General features: G+C 41.2%; 1 protein-coding gene across 1 annotated transcript in view; it reads right to left on the reverse strand.

Moving 5' to 3' along the window:
- Positions 1-20,000, reverse strand: part of lingo2 (leucine rich repeat and Ig domain containing 2) — a 314,021-nt gene that overhangs the window by 124,232 nt on the left and 169,789 nt on the right. Inside the window, exon 4 of the mRNA XM_083785512.1 lies at positions 5,409-5,518. The gene's annotated coding sequence lies outside the window, so the exon portion shown is untranslated. The remainder of the gene's footprint in view (positions 1-5,408; positions 5,519-20,000) is intronic.

The following is a 20,000-nucleotide window of genomic DNA, read 5'->3' on the forward strand; positions in this document are numbered from 1 at the left end:
TTTCATCTTCACAAGGTGGTAACACCTGGATGTGTGTAGTCCCTTGATGAAGCCATGTATCTCCGCCTCCACTCTAATTAAGAGCTCTGTCACAATTTCCATCTCTCTATGCGCGGGCAACAACTCTTTCTGGGGATGTTTTGAAAGGCAACACAGTGCATGGCTCTCGGGTGCGTTTGGCTATGCGTACCGGGAATCTGCTCTGTTTTTTGAGTGTGCTGGGCGGCCAAGTCACAGAGCGCACAGAGTGGGGCTTATTTACGAACGACTGGTCGTTTTAACCAGTTAGAACGTGGGCCAAGGTAAATGATGAACACTTGTATGGTGAACAGGGGTGGCCTTAGGAGTCTGGAGGCCATGCAGTTTCAATCAAATATGAGGCCCACATACTGTATATATGACATAATTATTCTGTTGATACAGGAGTATTGATACAAATAGTTTTGACTGTTCAATATCGCGTGCAGCCATTACTCTCGACAATTACGCAGCAACAACACCTCTACTCATCCTGTCGTCCCTTCACAATAAAGTGTCTCCTCTTTACCTCCCAATGATGCACATTTTACCCATGTTATTAACAGGAAAGAGGTGTAACTTAACATTGTGCGAGAGAGCAAGGCAGCAAGTGGGCGAGAGAGAGAGAGCAAAGGGTGGCAGGGGGTTAACTGACGGCTGACTGTCAGTCGGAGCTTGTAGGCCCGTTTCAATTGAAACTGGTGAAACATAGCAAAGGCCTGATGGTGATGTATAAAATGCTTGCCTTGATAGCTTAGCTTTCGTCCCCGGGGAGCGCTCAAAACACTGCAGTGACTCACTCACCAGCTTTTCGAACAACGCACCCAGTGCAGTGAATAAACAAACGAGAAGAGGGCACACCAGTGCACTCAGTGTGAATTTCCGAACACAGCCCACAAGTATGTCTGTTACTTTGCTTTGCAGGAAATGGAAAAATGAACCTGTGTTCCAATGGAACGTACGTTATTACTTATTCACAAGATCTTGTCAATACTTTTCATTGGTTCAATATTTATAAAACCAGACAGACAGACATAACCACTTTCACTCATTTGCGGAAGGAAACCATAAAACGTTTAAATATGGACATACAAGGTTTCTGGACGACAGTTACGCTAGGTATCCAGCTGAGACAGTGGGTGGAGGTAGAGGCGTGGAGTCTGTGGGGTGGCAGGGGTGCACAGGCCATTTCCCACTGAGGCAGGAAGTAGTGATACAAAACCCTGGTGGATTATGTGTTGATTACAAGTTTTACAAGTTGTAAAAATAAATGACTGTGCACTGATCCAAGCCAGTGCACAATCCAATTGATTGATCATTAAAATAAACTCTCTGAAATGCACACAGCCCACTCATCTGACCACCAACCATGCCATTGACAGAAACTGTAATTTTCCTAAGCTGAATGCTAATTGCATGAATGCTAGGTTTTTTTTATGGGAAATAGTTTTTAATTTATTTTTAATAACCATGTTAATATTTAAAGTTAGTAGTAGTAATTGTGTAAGTCTATCAGCATGATACAGTAAAACAGTCATCTTGATTAAGTAAAATCATTTAATTACAGGTATCTGAAAATATTTGCTTAGGATTTTTGGCAGTTAGCTTCTGGATGACCACAAATTGGATTTGAAGGTGTACCAACTTCAATTATCGCTATCTCAATAGTAAATGCATCCCACTCATTAAATAATGAAGTACAAGTACACTAATTGGATGAAAGGCAAGCAGACCAAGATAATGGCAGTTTTCTTGCAGTGTGGGGGCCTGTGTTCTATGCCACTAAAAATAGTGTTTGTGCGCATGCGTGCATTCATGCGTTTGTTTACAGTATCTTGGCCTAAATAATTGCATACATTAATCAAGAAATTAAGACAAATAAATAAATTAGATTAATTGATTATGACAATAATAGTAGTAGTTTTAGATGCACTCATAATGCCAATGCTTAATCTCTTTCTACATTGTCCTAATTATTCGTAATACATGCTTAACAAAGTAATTTTCCATTACCAGTGCCACCACCATAAATAGTTTCCACTGTTATCAGCTACACTGTCAACCAACCCTGAAAAATTCACTCTTAAGAAATAACTGTTCTTGAAAATGTGTACAAAGAATATGATTGTTTTCAATCACTGGGGATTGGAAATGCATAGGTCTGTGTGAGCCAAGGTGTTTGGAAGGCTCGCAATTTGAACACTTAAAGAATTAGAGGAATTAGGCAAGGAATGATTGCCTCCATTCCAATGTTAGTCAACACAATCAATACGATCTTCATTTACAGCAGAGTACAGTACTCTGTCAATGGCAGAGGATGAAAAAGATGCATATCGATTATCATTTTACAATGACAGACATCCTTTGTCGTTCAGTGGCAGCCACGAATTCACCATTCCTGATGCAACCCACTGAAAGAAAGTGCACAGCGCCTCGTATTCCCTCGGGCACTACTGTTCATTTTTACTGATTAGAGATGTTACAGTTTATGGGGTGGCATAATTAGAAATGTTGCTTACGCAAACATCAGCAGAAGCAGTGGGACGATATGCCCCCACGCAGTGGGGCCTTTTAAATAGGTGCATCAAACTTTGTCTTAATAGTAAAGTCCCTCTCTGTAGAAAACAGGGTGTCTTGATTTAGATGCAAAATACAATCCCATGCTTGGCTGGCTCCTCCCACGAGGGGCCGGGAGATTAAGATTTAACGGTGATACTGAGGGAAATGACACTATCTGCCTTCAACCTGCACATCACTTCACACAACGTCACCTCGGCTGCTTCGCCGGCGCTTTCTCTCGCTCTTGTTGTGCAAATGTGCAGCCACTCAAAACACACACAGTTTCATGACAGGTCGGCTACTGGGAGGGGAGAGACGAGTGGAGTTCGGCTTGTTAATTAAAACGGTTGTCAGGATGATATGTTAGATGAGAGATGGAGTCGCAGCTCATCTGAACACGCCCGACAAAGCACGTACCGTTCCATAGGCCTCGACTGTTCAACGCCACAATGACTGATTTACTTTAAATTATTATTGGCATGTTAATGCGGTAGGCAGCAATTGTCTCCCTTCATACATGCCCTGCATCCATCCTCTTCTTGTATGATCCTTGCATTTTGCACAGTAGAATCACATTTGTGCGTTGGAATGCGAAACACCATGCAGTGAGTCAAACAGCTTATAGTACCAACCAGACCATTCATTATGATGATTGACAAGAAGGAAATGGTGGACTTGCTACATCTTCAGTATGAAATGCAATCATGATGGAACAAACTGTCATGTTCATTTCACATGGTGCTCTCATATCAAGTGATCATTAAATAATTAAACAGAAATGGATTTGAAAAGTAAAATGACAAATTAATCATAAATCTCACCTTGACGGGCCAAGTCAATAAAAGAGCTGGCATCTCTTTGCTTGGTGCACTGCTCTACCTCAGCTATCATCATTATTCAGCATCGGTATCATGGTCTGGATATCTGAACCTATGCATATGAATTGTGTCCAGTATTGCAACGCACGTAGCACTGTGCGTAAATCGGCAACCAATTACAGTTGCTCTTACACTATAGGGCGCATAATGGTAGAAATGTAATGTGTGTGTGTGTGTGTGTGTGTGTGTGTGTGTGGGGGGGGGGGGGGGGGGGGGGGGTAGGTGGGGAACCCCTGTGGATGGAATACCCATGGGAGGTGATATGAGATATTCCAATCTAAACCACACATGCTAAATAAAGATCCATGTATTCATTGTGACTGACAACCTCTAAACATAAAGGCTTTCTTTAGAAGCCGTTTTGGGTTACTGCTGGCGAATGGCTTTATGGTGGCATCAGCTCAATACACTCAGTCTATGCTCTTTGGGTCTATAGGAAATCACAGGATGACAACATGATACGACTCTTCTCTCAGTCGGGACGCTCACCCTGGTGGTTTGACCTGCTATAGTAATACATGTATTCACCTACAGTGAGTTGTGTGTCAGGGGTCAGAGAGGAAGCCACTGGGGAATAATGAGGCCAATAAAATGAAGTGGATGATGGTACAGTAGGTTCAGCACCGAATAAACCTGGTGTCTTACATAGCTGAGAGAGAGAGAGAGAGAGAGAGAGAGAGAGAGAGCAATAGCGTAGCGAAGACCTGACGTCACTCCCACTACCCCTGTATTGGAATTCCCATAGGAAACTGTGTTCCAAAGATAAACATTCCACCCCAGCGATTCTGTCCCCAGCGATTCTGTCAGGTATATGTACGTGACTCTGTGTCGTTTATGATATTGAGTTACATTTGTACAAGTGTCTGTTTTTGAATCTTACTCTTTGGATAAATTAGTAGTACTATATCCATTATGAGTGAAATCATCGGGACTCATGTTCATTTCTGGAACACAGTTATTATATGATGCAATGGGAATCCCAACACAAACACCAAGTCACATACATATTAAATAACGCCGCGACCCAGGGGGATAGCGCCCTCTAGCGGAAGTATTTTGGTGCTCTGTCGGAATAAGCCTTATACCTATAAGACATAGAAAGATGAGAATATGTATGTGTATGCTCAGTCCCTCAGCGTGCGTGCGTCCTATTATATTTAAATTGCCTTATGGGAGTACTGGCGGGCCGGTGGACTACATCATCACACTCATGTCATAGCCATAACTACATAAGGAGTTTCCAATGCAGCTACACCCAAATATGGTGTGTGTTATGGTCAAACCTCAATGTGTCGTCATGGCATCAGGCGCAAACAAATCGGTCAACTCCATTCCATTACAGTATATATCTGTCACAAAAGGAACAAGGACTGACAGATACAGAGATCTTCATGCATGGTTGGATCGGCGGTCTGACGTACCGTAAGTGTGAGTAGTACACACACAAATGTATACTGAATGTATCCATGTGGTTCTTCTATGCTTTCATTCCTGCTCCCATCTGCGTATATTTGTACCTTAATTAATTCTGTATATCACCAAGACAAATCACACTACTTAGAGTAGCTGTAATAGCATCCTAGCAAAGTGTTAATGTTCCTTCAGCCTTCATCATAACTTAATGATAAGGTGCATGACAGGCTTTGATTCAAGGGAATTCTGTTGAGCAATATATTAAACATAAATACGCAATCAGGCTTGCTCATTATATTTTCAATCCTGTTTTCACTGTGCGCACAACGTGAATACTAAGATGCATGTGCTCACATTAGTGTGGCTGTTCGGGCAACTTATTGAAGTTCAAGATGGCTGAAAATTATACTGTAGGGAACATCTGTTTTTTCTCTTACAGTCATAAATAAACCTTTTAGCTCCTCCCGGGGAGTGTCAGAAATGGAATCAAATCATTCAAAATCAAATCATTCAAAATCTCTGTAAATGTATACTTCTTACCACTTTGAGAAGCAATCATCCCCTCAGCCATGGCCTGTTCCCTCTCTCTCTCTTTCGTCTTCTTCTTTTTCTTCCTCTTATGTGGTTATCCCTCTTTTTTAAGCTTTTATCTGGGTTTGAGAGATAAAGGGTCGAAAAGGAGAACAGAGGGAGAAATTGTGGGTGAGCCTATAACCATATCATTTGATAATCAATAAGAAGACCATTTCAAAACACATCTTGAACAGAAAGAAAATGAAATTAAACGTTCACAAATTCAGATTCTTAGATGCCAGAGAGATTTAAAAAAAATGAAGGAATCAATGACAGCAACGTCGACACTGAAAGCACATCACTAAGAAACCAGACTATACATTGTTTTTACAAGCTACAGTGTAGCATATTGGGTGGTTCCTCAATATACAGTACAACAACAGCATATGAAACGGGTATGTTTTCACCTCTCCTCTGTGTGTGTGTGTGTGTGTGTGTGTGTGTGTGTGTGTGTGTGTGTGTGTGTGTGTGTGTACAGATATTGTACAGTATACAGTACTGTATATATGTGTAATATGTTGTTTTGTTTTTTTTACCTAAACTTGCAGTCTCAGTCTATAGTCCCCCAGTCCACAGTACAAAAATGGATTTCTTTATGACGGGTTTTTGATCCTTTTCCTGTCTGCAGCACACAATATGACCTCAGTAATGCACACTGGCCTCAGTCTGCCACTCTCTCTGCTATAATGAGTCCCCTCATCCAGGCTGCAGGGGAAGGACGGAGGCTAGTGATTATGTGAAAGGCGTGCCTGAGCTGTTAATGTGATGATGAGAGAGAGAGATAGAGAGGGAATAAGAAAGAGGCAGAGAGAGAGAGAGAGAGAGAGAGAGAGACCTCTAAGTCCAAAGGCAGGCATGAAAAAAAGAAGTTTGTTTCAGAACATTCTTGTTAAAATCACTCTTGACACCCTGCACTATTAGTACGCCATTAAGAGTTCAAGGACAATGGCTGTCCTGTTTTTTTTATCATTTATCCAGTGGATCCCCTCGTTAAGCCCGAACCCACTTTTCCACCACACCCGCAGAATATTGATGAGCTGCACGGGAGTGATTTTGTTGAATTCATAATAACCTTCTTTTCTGCGTCTGTCCTTCGCACGCCATGGATGAGCCAAGAGGGTCACAAATTAAATCAGTGAATCCATACTGTGGATATGAACCGTAGATTAGCTATTTCTTAATGATTATATTAGACCAAGTGGCACTCTTTCTCAACCCCCCACAGCCTGTGTGCGTAGATTACCCCATTTACAGTATATAATACCCGGTATATGATTACGTCTCTTGTATAGTATGTCTTACAATGTGGCCTTTAGCGTACTGTACTGTATATACTGTATCTGTACCACATACTGTATGCTACCATCTACTTATGTTACGGCATTGGCCATCCGCAGCACGTCTCTGTGCCATACAGTATACCATGACATACAGTATACAGAACATAACATCTACATTGTGAATTTGCATCTATTGGGTAGCAATGTCTCAGGAGGGTAGAGCCTCAATGTGTCCTTGAGCAGGACACAAACCTCGAACTGCTCCCGATGAGCAGGTGGGTGGGTGCCTTGCATGGCTGCCTCCGCTGTTGTTGTGAACGCTTGCGTGTGAGCGTGTGTGTGCACGCATGTGTGCGTGTGCATGTGCGCGTGTGTGTGCTCGCGAGATGGATGCGTTGCCACACAATTTCCCACCTGGAAGAAAGAAGCACACTCAACTCAATAGCGTCTCTCCTCACTTGTACGAGTCTGAGCATCTGGATCCTGTTAAGACTAGATACCGGTTTCATCAGCATTTGTTCTTATAGTGTAGCATATCGCGTAGATGTCTGTGTTTGTGTGCATGCGTTTGATCATTCCGTTGATAAAATAAAAAGTTGAGAGCAACGGTTAGTTGATGGTATTCTTCAGCAGCAGTACTATTCATCACAAAATCGATTCTTAGGAAGGTACTACTATACTTGGAACACTTTCAACACTATAAAGATAATGATGGGGATCTCGGAGGGTCAAGCCGTAAGACTGCCAGATAGTATTTGCTCCAATATCAAATAAATTAGAAATTACATTTTCCACAGTAGTGTCATCAGATCAGATGTGTGTGTTCAGAGCAGACATGGTCCAAGGTTTCGCTGTTCAGTGCACAGACACCAACAGCAAATGCAATAGCTACTTAAAGAGACAATTTGTCGTTAAAAAATACACTATATCCACTAATGGTGTTTTTGATATTCAGATGATGATGAGGTCTGATTTTAGCGAAGTTGCTTTAATATAAGTTCCCATAACCCCTTCCTCTTTAAATTATCTCAGTGCCGTGAACATAGTGGCTGTTAATTTCTAACCAGTTAGCTCCATTTCGTAGCATGCACTCTGAGACAACTGCTTTTAAGGACAGATTTCCATGATGTATTGTTGCTTTTGGCCCATAGAATCCTTGACCATATCTCCAAATTTATTTTTCAGAAATGAATGTCCTACTTCATTGTACAGTATGACAGTGTCACGCAAAAATACCAAAACAGTCTACAAGTTCACAAGATGCAACAATGCGCTGTGAACTTGTAGATGAGCTATTTTCTTTATTTTAAAGTTTTAGAAAATCTTCATCTATAATGATTACATGCTCAAATAGGTAGATGGAAGATGGTTAAGTCTGTGGGTTTTATGAATAATATCCAATGAAAAGTATTAACAAGAGTTTGTGACTAAATACAGTAGTAGTACCTACATGTATTGGAGCTCTTTTGGGCTATCTATACACAAACCAAATTGTGTTGGGGGACTGAAGCCGAGTGGGCGGGATCTTTGTCACTACACATATTGTATTCATATGGGCTATAGAGGATATACGTGTGACATCATCATCATACCCGGAAGTTGTGCGGGAACGCCTAACTGAGAGGCAGAAAACTACTTTCTGGCCTTGACAGCCCATACATTCAAACAGAAAAGTCAAGTCAATTTGCTACTCACTTTATACATGCACATACATACGCTCTAGTCTATACTCTATCTATAGGATGGCACCTGCCAGCGAGGAATGTTGAATGGGAGGAGTAGGATGGAGTGTTACTGTCACGGATGCAGACAGAGTGAGTTGAACCCAAATGCAAAGTCACAACAACAAGAGTAGAATAGATAATAAAGTATTTAATAAGGAATCAGGCAGATATCTTACACTGAAGATGCAGGCAGGAATCAGGTAATAGCAAAATGACAATGTAGTCAAAACCGGAAACAAGCAGGTCATCCATGACACCAGGTTATGAACTGACAATGAGTGTTTGCACTGAGTCCGGTTTTATAGTGAGCAGGTTGATTGGAGAAGTGTTCACTGCTGGGCTGATGAGGTAGTTGAAGACAGGTGTGTAAATGGAACTGGGTGAACTGGGTGTGCTGGAATGGGATATGGGAGTGGCCAGTGTGGAGTCACAGACTGAGGGAGAGAGAGAATGTGACAGTTACATCCTCCCTATGGGGGCTCCACACCGGCAGGTGAGCCAGTAGGGTACAACAGCAGTGGCAAGCAGTGGGAGGAATTATATGGCATAACAACTATATTGGAAGTGGAAAACGTAAAACATAAACGTAAAAAGGTAAAAGAATAAATAATTGGCTAAACAAAATAAAAATAAAAACACAGTTTTGAACATACATTTTCCAACAGACAGCAAAGATATGTCAAAAATGTTGCTTAGACAGATTCTACTAAAAGATAAGTTATCCACAAACCATGAAAATGAAACCATAACAGCATAAAACGTGGCAGTAAAATGCTTTGATTCATTGTTGACCGTTCAGCTAAAAGTGAGCTTGATGGGAAAATTAAATCACATGCCCAATAACTCTCTCTTAAACTCCTTCCTAAAACGAAGTGTTTTTCAAGTAATGATACTCTGCTAATAAAGCTAAAACTAATTACGTTGCACAGCTGGATGTTTTATGTGTTCCTTTCCATCTTCACAACAAAGAGGTTGTGAAGATTGCTTGGCAAGATTGCTTGTAAATGCATTAGAAATAGGATCCAGCAGGACAGCACGAAATAATTCTATGGGTGCTGAACAAAAATACGTACAGAGAAGAGAAGAGAAGAGAGGAAGTTCGCACACCGGTCTTGAGCTCCAAGCTTTTATAATATTATTATATGCTTGTAATATATACAGTAGTAATACTCACTGGGCGCAATGACAAGTAGCCAATTAATCACATCATTATGCCAATTAAGAAGTATGTTTTCTCTCCAGTCAAAGTGGGAAATGCAAGTGGAAGTTAAGGTGAATAATTTCCACCATTCTCTCTTATCCACAAGGAAAAATAAACATCACTTACAGCCAAGGAAAAAGTGTAATCTAAATCTATCACTTCTACTGTATGCTCTTCTTTGGGGAGAGAGCGAGTCCATTTTCCGGCAGCTCTATCACCCGCGGAACACCTGCGGCAGGCGGTAGTGTTTCTCGCCGGCATCAGTCCGACACTCTACCCCAAACCCCAAACCCTAACCGCAAGCACGACGCAACACATATCGCACCAACGCACTGCTGCGGAAGCGAGCGGCAGTCAAGTGTCATAATCCGCCCAGTTTCCCCGGGAGATGTCGCCCCTTCTCCCGGCAGCGCTGCGGCTGTTAACAGGCAGTTACGGCGTGGAGCGGCGGCCACGAGATGGAGCGGCAGTGGAGCGACATAATTCCCCCGGTTTGGCCTGAGGCTGACCAGCAGCGCTGGTGTCAACAATTTGTTTATTTTATTTAAAACAAAAATGTAAGCCTAGTCTTCACAGTGACCTTCTGTACTATTGTACTACTGTTATAAAAAAAAGATTGGACCAAGTGAAGAACCGACCCCAGTCAACTAAAAGCATAGATGGTCAACACTTTCCATGTGCACTTTTGTTGTAATTATTATTCTGATTGTGTGTGCGTGCGTACGTGCATGCAAGGGTGTGAGCATGTAACAGTGTGTAATCAAGTGTGCATGCATGCTTGATCAAATGTGCTATGTGCACATGCAATCTCTGTGTTGTTTGTTATTCATCAATTGTGTCTGTGCATGTGCATGCATGTGCATGTGCATGTGCATGTGCATGTGCATGCAGATACACGTTCTGTGTATATGTCCTGTGTGTGTAAATGACTGAAGTAAATGTCTACGTGCATTTTTATGTGTATTCTGTAGTGTACACACAAGTGTAGTGCACGGAACAGTGAAACCTTGGAGCATGTCTGCTCTGAACACACACATCTGATCTCATCAATCACAGTGTGGACAGACAGTGTCGAATGTCGACTAAAGATCGTATTTGAGAAACAAATCGGATTTTGCTGAGAGGAAGAATGTGGGTGGAGGGGATGAGAGACACAAGCGGCTGGGTTCATGGCGTAGGAGTAAGATGCAACACCACATGCTCTCTATCTGTTCCCCTTAGCCGGCTCACTGGCCCATACCTCGCTTTAATGAGAAGCGGCAACACACACAGACACATGTACCGTGTCTATTCTAATTATATTAGAAAGCTCTGCTTTCTCCCTCTGCCTTCTCCAACCTCCCTGTTGGCAACATGTCATTTACTCTAAACGGCTTTCAAAAGGAAAAAAAAAGGGGAAAAAAAGTTAAAGTATGGTGGGTAGGCATATAGTAGCTATTAGGGGTGTAACGATTTTAACAGCGATACGATACGTATCACGATATATGGTTGACGATACGGTACATGGACGTTATTGGTTAATTATGGCAATGATTTGAAATCAATCACATACAGTAACTATTTCGCAAATACATTAAATATGTGTGAAACTTACTGGATAGTGCAGGTTTTTAAGGGAAATGTTTATTATTATAATATGGATATAAAAACAGTAAAACAGTGATTCTCTGGCAAATAGATGGACATTGTATTTGAACATAATGGACAAACCCATGCCTTGACATGAACACAGAGAATACACACATTTATCGATAGACCTAGACGAAGTGTAGCTATATGGAATGGAAAAGTAATTAAACCCATCTTTTTTCTTCGTCAAATTGTTAAATACAATGCACAGATACTTAGCATTGATAAAAATTTGCAAAACGATTCAATACCGATTATTTCCTTTGCAAAACGATACGATACAAAGTCAAACGATACGATTTTGTATATCGATATCGATATACTTCGATTTTAAATACAAATCGATATTTGGATACAGTTACTATATGGTTACACCCCTAGTAGCTATGTCTCTTTCCTGACTCCTTCGGCTACCTGTTTTTCTACCCTTAATTTTTGCATTTTAGGCATTCAGTTGAAGAGATTATCCTGCGTGACTTAAGGATTAGTGTGATGGTAAACAAAGTGAGAGAAATTGTTTGGAGCCCTTCCAAGCTGAACAGGAGCCGAGCAGGGAGAGGGTAGGCCCACACAGCGTGAGCTATATAGCCTGCCGGAAGGCCACAGTTCAAAGCCAAGGTATAGGCAGCACTTATCTGCCAGGGCCTGAAGTGAGAGACCCCCTAGTGGAAAGACTCACTTCACTAGTTCACTTGAAGGTTGGCCAGTCACAGCCACGGAGGTCCCCAAGCCACATTAGGACAATGTTAGCTTAGTTTCTATAAGAATATTGCAAAAACCATCGAGTGAATTATTTTATAAACATTACGTGTGATAGGCAGCCACCTGCCTGAGAAAACTCACTTTCGGCCACTTACAAGCGATCTTGTCCGTTCGGTCACCCAAGGCCTACCAATGGGCAAGTCAAAAGTTTCACAGGAAAAAGCAGATCTACAAGCTCACGTGTCGCGATGCAATGTGTTGTGAGCTTGTAGATTGCTGCTATTTTTTACCATTTAAATAAAGTGCCTATGATGACATGCTCAATAGTGACGCCAGGTTGGAAAGTGGCTAAAATATATATATTCTTTGAGTACCGTTGTATAATATTGCAATAATGTGTGGTTGTCACATATCTGGTAAAAGCCAGGATAAGGAACACAATGTTCCTGTCTTTTTCTGTTACACAATATATAGGACGTGGCACATGCTTCCACATACAGCATTGAGGAGCATGCTGCCAGCATGCCACAAGGACATGGCGCTCGTTCAGAACATGTCAAATCAAAGGCTTTGCAGGATAAAAAAGACTGCAGTGTATATGTTGCAAATCATGAAGCATAAATGAGTGTGTTCCAGTGATGTTGCCCTCAAGGCTTTGAATGACTCCTCGGCACATACCGAAACATTTCCTATAGAGTGAATGTAAATTGTATGATTTCCTTGTCCTCCTTTATGGTAATGTCAGGATTAGGGGCTGGGTGGTGGTGGTGGTGTAATGTATGTGTTTGTTTGGATAAGTGATATTCTTAATTCCTTTTACACAGATTGAATAGATTCAAGATGGCTGCATAAAATAGTAATAATAATAATAATAATAATAAACCTTCATTTATAGCACCTTTCAAAACAAAGTTACAAAGTGCTTCAAGAATGCACACCATAAAAAACAGGCAATATACTGTACAGAAATGCAATTACCGGTAGAACATTTAGGCGTTAAAAGCTGCTTCATAAAAGTGAGTTTTCAGGAGGGATTTGAAGCGGGAGACAGACTCTGCAGGCCTAATCTCCAGGGGGAGGGCATTCCAGAGAGTTGGGGCTCTGAGGGCAAAGGCCCCGGTCACCTTTCGTTTTCAACTTAGAAGTTGGGATTTCTAAAAGCGCCTTGTCTGAAGACATGGAGGTACGCTGTTGGACTATTGGGCTTGAGTAGGTCAGAGATGTAGGATGGGGCCTGCATTTGCCCGCATTTACAAAATGCATGTAAAAAGCTTGGTGGATCTCCTTCTGTTCAGTTAATAAGCAATCATTATATTTTACTTGCTTTCCAAAACTTTGATGGGTCAGAGTATGAGCTAAAGTGACCAGATCCAAATAATAGTTTGACTTAGCACTTTCCACTGCAGTTTTTTTCCAGTGCATTTATTTCTAATTTTGTGATGGATCTCCATACTGGAGACAACAATTATGAATGTTCCCATGATCCTTTGTAAGCTTCTGGATATGACAGTCTCTAATGATGCTAAAGTGCACATGTTAACAACTATTAAAAAAAAAAAGGTCCAGCAGCATCGGTTTTCTTTCTCCTCTGTTTTTGAACGTCTACCATACTATGATTGAAAGTGTTCTCTTTCATTTCATGGTAAGGGAACGCCTTGTAGATAAGTATGATATGGATCATGCTGTTAAGACAGCAAGCTCAGAGCTCCCTTCTATTAACTTTGTACGGCGAGAGAATCATCAGTAAAGCTGATGGGATCATCCAGGATGAATACCATCCATGTAATGAGTACATTACTGCTCAACCCAGTGGCAGGTGTTGCTGATCCATCCATGCACACACCACTAGGTTTGCGGTAAGTTGCTTTCTTCAATGGGGAGAGTATACCGAATGCTATAGTCATCACAGAAATGTAAAATGGCTTGCCTGTGTGTGAAATGTTTAGCGGTGCTAACCGTTGTTGTGTGTTGGGTGTCTATTAGTCGGTATTAGCCATGTTGTATCGTATTCGTAAACCACTGAAAACAAAAAATCTTGTCTTTCTCGTGTTTGGCATTCTGAGCCATGGAAGAAAAAGACAAACCACCCGTATGTATAGCCTACTGTAGACATGCCTTGCTATCAATACATATATAGAAGTAAATAGTAAAGTCACTTTCACCTCCCTATGGACATATTTTCCAAGATCTGTCCCACCTTTGAGCAATATTCGATGCAGTTTCCTACCGTTGATCAATTGCCATATGGGCTCTATTTGGCCGTAGCAGTGATATGAAACATGTCGTTCAAAAGCCGTCCCTTTCCCCTGTTGACTGATACACATTTTGACTATAAAAAGATGCAGGCTGGTGTGGGATAAATACAGGCATTTATGGAACACAGATCATCATCTGACAACTGCCGACCTGACAGTTTGGCAGGTGCAGCCACGGCGTCTCTCTCTCTCTCTCTCTCTCTCTCTCTCTCTCTCTCTCCATTGAACTGCACACACTGCTCCCCTTGAGTTATCCAAGGTGGTGTTGGTGGCTATGAAATATGGACAGCGGCAAATTGAGATTCATCAGGCACGCCTGCCTTGCTCACTGAAATCTATATTCAATTTTGGAGCATCTGTCATGGCACTGGCAGGCTGATGCTGCATGCTGGGATTGAGAAAGGCTTAAATGTTCTGAAATTGTGTGTGGCGGGGGGGAAAAATGATCTCTCTTTCTCGACCCCTTGTTCTATATCTTTTTGTCCTCAACATCAGAGGCTGCATAGGGAGAGAATGAATGCACTCTTCAATACAACATCAAACAGCAGCAACCTCACCAAAAACATCATGAAATTCAAAAAGACCATTTGAGACAGCTTCACTGTATGTGAAATCAACTAAATACATAATTTTGTTTCTCACCATACAGTGCTGATACTGATACTATAAGAACAAGGTGTGAAACTTAAACTGAGCAAATATACAGTATAGCAATTAGAGTAGGACATTTCTTTAACTTCAATGTATAGGACATTCAGTTTGCTCACATAGTAGAAACTAGAAAGTAACTTTAGAGCTACTGCTACAGTGTAAAGAATAGCATCAGTTATCAGATGCTTTTGGCAAAGTACTGTAAAGATCACTATGGGCATTTGGCATAGATGCTCATACAACTACTACTAAAAAAAGTACTTCTAGCTTTTGAAAGTATTCTCACAAGTTCTAACCTGTTGCTGAAGATCACTTTATTACAGAGAGGATAGCTGGACATGGCAATGAAGTAGCAGAGGTCATGAAATCCTTGACTGCATGGAAATGACCAAGCTATATAGATAAGATATAATTTATCCGCATTAATGAGAGCTTTGAGATTGAGAGAAAGTACGGGTAATCATCCATAGAGGGGGAAGAATAGAAAAAGGTCATGGCATACATGCAGGATTGATTTATTTTCTCAGAAGTGACCAGAGTGACACACCAACTTTATGGCATTTAGGACAAGACAAATGTACAATGGGTGAGCAGTAGGGGTTTCAGATTGAGCACAGTTTGACAGAGAACACTGGTGGCCAGGGGCAGATCAAATGTATGACATTTTGCCTATAATAAAGCCCTTCTCTGTCACCTGCCACCCACTCTCATTATCTCAGGCAATACTCAATACTCAGCTTGACTTCTCATTTGTCAATGTTCATGAGTTTAGAAAGCTAAAGGTTAACAAACAAAGAGTAAACATGTTCGTCACCAAGGATGCAATTAAGACTTTATTCAGAATATGCACGAATAAAAAAAGAAAAGAATACCATTTAAAATGGGCATTTTGCTAACACCTCAACACATTTGTTGGGATAATGCATACAGCACTATTATTTTGAACGTGACCTTCTTTTCTGAGTGCCTCACTCAGTTGTGAGCGATAACTACCGGTAGATTACTTTCTGATTTTCATTCAATGTCAATCTATTGTAAGCATTGCAGATCTTAATCAAGATTCAGAAGCTGCATTGCTTATTTCTCACCTCAAATGTTTAGGTGGAATACGTGGGCTGGATAGCATTTTTTTCCTTGGTGTTCGGAGGTCTGTACTTTTCTGATTGTCCGGTGATCCCATGTTTTCTAGAGAAAGGACGGGCTCATTTTAGCGCGCTAGCATTGACTTTTGCATAATAATTTTGCATCTAAGATGGAACACCAAAACGGACGTGTGTCACACTAAAACTAAACACTAAACACTAAAAAAGATCCAGTCGGCAGTGAAGCGCCATCACTTTCGTCCACCAGGGGGCAGTCAATGTGTTAATGTTTGTGTTGGGACAATGACGTAAAACTGGCCATTCATTATCAATGGCATTTAATGTTTGTGTTGGGACAATGTTTGTGTTTACACACTATACAAGCAAACCTACATCACTATTCTATACCACCCGATTCCACAAAATCCATTATTCCTGGCGGTACTGTACTGCGGTTGGACTTCATTTCTCCATACTAATGAGAGTGCATGATCGCGAGGAAGGGAAAGGGTAATTATCTACCGAAGACAGAAGCACACAAAGTCAAGATACTTGCTGCAGGGGTCAACCTCTGCTCTCCACCAGAGGAACAGAGAGTGCAATGTGAGCAACAAAGGCCTTGAGGGAAAGTGGATTCTTTATTTCTTTCTTTCTGGGTTTTTATTTTATTTTATTTTTTTATAACAAATAGGGAAAGAGGAAGACCTTCTGCTCATTTCAACACATCAAACCTTTCTCCTTTGAGACCCCTGCACTGCATTTCTTTTCCAGACCTACATGCAGATTTAAAAAGGGTGTTCACAGGAAGTCTTGTCCAGGGGAGATAGGTGGATCATAACATTAAAAAATGTGGATTGTTAACAGGGGTCTATTGTGAATATTATCTGCAACATAGAAATGTAATACTTCACCTGAATTTCAAATGCATTCTGTTGTTCTATACAGTAGGATGGCTTTCACAAGCAAACTTGTTTTTTTTTTACCTTTAAGGCCCATTTAGACTAGTTTTAGACAAATTGGGTCTATAATAGTAAATTGAATTCAATAAATATAGACAATTAGCATATTGTACATAAACGGTGCAATTCTGTATTACCAGTTACCGTTGGTGATGCTGCATTTCTAGTGTCATTAAGGTGACCATCACACCTTTACAAGCTTTACTGCGATTAAAACCAATCCTGCTGCACATTGTCGGAAAGTTCACTTCGTTTGGCAGGTGTGAAGCCTCATTCGAATCCTAATGCGCATCAAAGAACCGCATTCTATTCCGACCAAAAACGGGGGTTTCCATTCGCACTTGATTACGATTCGGTGCAGGTGGGAATGCAATCCTCAGCAAATAAAGGAAATGAAGCAAACAATGTGGTGGGTGAGGAGCTAAACACAGTTGGAGACGGAGAAGGCATATTTTACGCAGCGCAAAGATGTCCCGTTACCGTGGATAGACGTGGTCGAAAGAGGAGACCGAAGCCCTGGTCGAAATGTGGACGAGTACATTAATCAATTGCTTAAGGAAACACATTAAAACACTGCAGTGTATAGCCTACAGCATATTCTGTCTGTCTGTCTGTCTGTGCGTGCCGTAAACATGGAGTTCTGTCTGTGTGGGGACTTTGTCTGTTTCTGTGCGCTGAGCATCCTCTATGCCCAAAGGAACAGTGCGTGCGGACTCCAGAGAGAGAGAGAGAGAGAGAGATCCAGTCCCCGACGGCACGACACATGCATGTTACGAGTAGCCTATAATTTTAACACCATAGATTTCACTGTGTAGGCTATAGTTTATGAATTGAACACATTGATAAGGTCCCTGCTGCGTTTCCAATTGCTGCGATTATACAGCGCAGTGTGAAGGCAAACCGCAGCAAATTAAATATGCAAGAATCCCAACTTCTCCGCCCATTCGCATCGAGTCTACCAAAGTATTAGGTGGGAATGTGACCTAAGTATGTGTATTTTTACTGAGCATCAAGAACTATCGAAGAGTTGCAGGCCTTTTAGCAGGTCAATTGAATCCAAATATATGTTCCGGCAATTTAAGATAACACACGGTTTTAAGGTTTCCCGAGACAATATTATTTGCCCTCTCCTATTCAGAGTACTACAGTTTTTGGTCAGTGTCCTCTCCACCCATTTATGTTTGCATGTGAAATCAAATGGCCTCCATCTTTAAGACTTCTCGCTGGTCTGTCACTAGCCATGGGGAATGCATAATGGTGCCAGTAAAGCTCTTTATTAGCTCATGGTGAACAATGAGCCGTGTCAGGTGATAGAGAAAGGAATGGAGGAAGACCCCCCTCAATCCTCATTCATTCCTGTATAGCTGAATACCGGGGAAGTGACAATCAATAAGCACGCATCATTTCATTTATGTCTACCTCTGAACACTCCCTGGTGGAAATAGATTATTTTTCCTCATCCCGGTGTTTTATTTGCGCAGATTTTGACCCGCTGCCATTCAATTCCTTCTTCCAGTTCCCTTCTTCCAATTCCAGGGCAAAAATAGGAATCTGGACTGGCTCTATCAATGAATGGGTTAAAAGCCCTATATATACAGTACAATTTTGTACGTCAAATAGTGAAAATGGCCGATCTACGCTTCAACGCATTGCGAGCTTGTAAATCTGCTATTTGCATGAATTTTTGCGAATGTTTGATTTTGGTCCACTTGGTGAAAAATCAACAGTAAGCATTGTTCTGTGTATATGAATGAATGGGTATCACCCGCAGCTCTCCTCAAAAGAACAGCACGCCCTCTAGGATTCTTCTAGGTGATGACATGTCACACCACAAACATCCTTTTTGTCAATGGTGGCCAAAGTCATTCCATCTCAGACGGCATCTTGGAATGACTGCCACTCAGTGGTGGAAGAAGTACTCTTCTACTTTTTAATTAAGTAAAAGTAGCAATATAAAAATAATTAGGAGTAAAAGTCATGTATTCAAAAAAATCAAAGCTGTCAAACAATTAGTATAGTGGAGTAAATAGTGTAATATCTGAGTAAATAGAAGTTACGTTACTTTCCAGCACTCATGTGGCCATTAGCATCTGCCTCCATAGCCTGACTACTGATCACCCAGCAGTAACAAGCACCCACTGTTCCCACTACACAGGCACAACCTCAGTGTTCATACAGGACAGGTCCACATTCATTCTTTATACTCTCAGAGTTAAATTAACCATTTGAACCCTAAGGAAGTCTGAGGAAGAACCCTGGTATACTCGCCATTATAATAAATCTTTGAAAACCATACTGCATGGTGTGCAGGTTTTATTTATTTTCTACAGTGAAAATGTTATTTTATTCAGTGCCCTGCCTAGTAGGTCTGGGATGTGCGTGCAAAGAAAAATCTCAACACTTGAACCCTATTTCTAGGGGAACATTCGCCAAGCATATTCAGATCTACAAGTTTGCAACGCATCGGGTTGCAAGCTTGTAGATAGGCTATTATAAGTATTCTATTATAAGTATGGTTAATAATCGTTTAAGGTTGAAGTGGTTAAAGTACGGTAACCATTTATGGGCAGACAGAGAGGGGAGGGAGAGGTGAAGAAGGACACATGACAAGAGCAGAAGACAAAGATTAATTAAGTGAGGGGGCGAGATTGGGAACAATGCAGAGGGAAAGAAAGAGACACGGCAATAAATAGTGAGAAATGAATATAACATGTTTACTCCAAATTAAGAGGCAGAATTGCTTTGTTTCATGGTGATTGTCATTAGTACGTGTCACTCTTTCCTATTTGCAACTAATTTGCTTAGATACGAGTGAAAAGAATCCATAAGTGTACAGTTTAATATTAATGGCCAAATTGATGGAGCTGTGTCGATGTAAATGTAATGTGTGTTTTGAGTATGCACGCACGAGTATGTTGGAATGTGCGATCATGTGTGTGTATGTGTGCAGGTGTGCGCATTATGTTAATGTGTCTCTGCATATTTTATGTATAGTGTGAGCACATGTGCTCACATTATGTGAGGGGAGGGGAGCCTTCTAGCATCTCAGCCTTCTATGGAGCATCGCAGTCCCGCC

This window comes from Protomyctophum parallelum (assembly GCF_964188405.1).
Source record: "Protomyctophum parallelum genome assembly, chromosome: 16".
Taxonomy (NCBI): domain Eukaryota; kingdom Metazoa; phylum Chordata; class Actinopteri; order Myctophiformes; family Myctophidae; genus Protomyctophum; species Protomyctophum parallelum.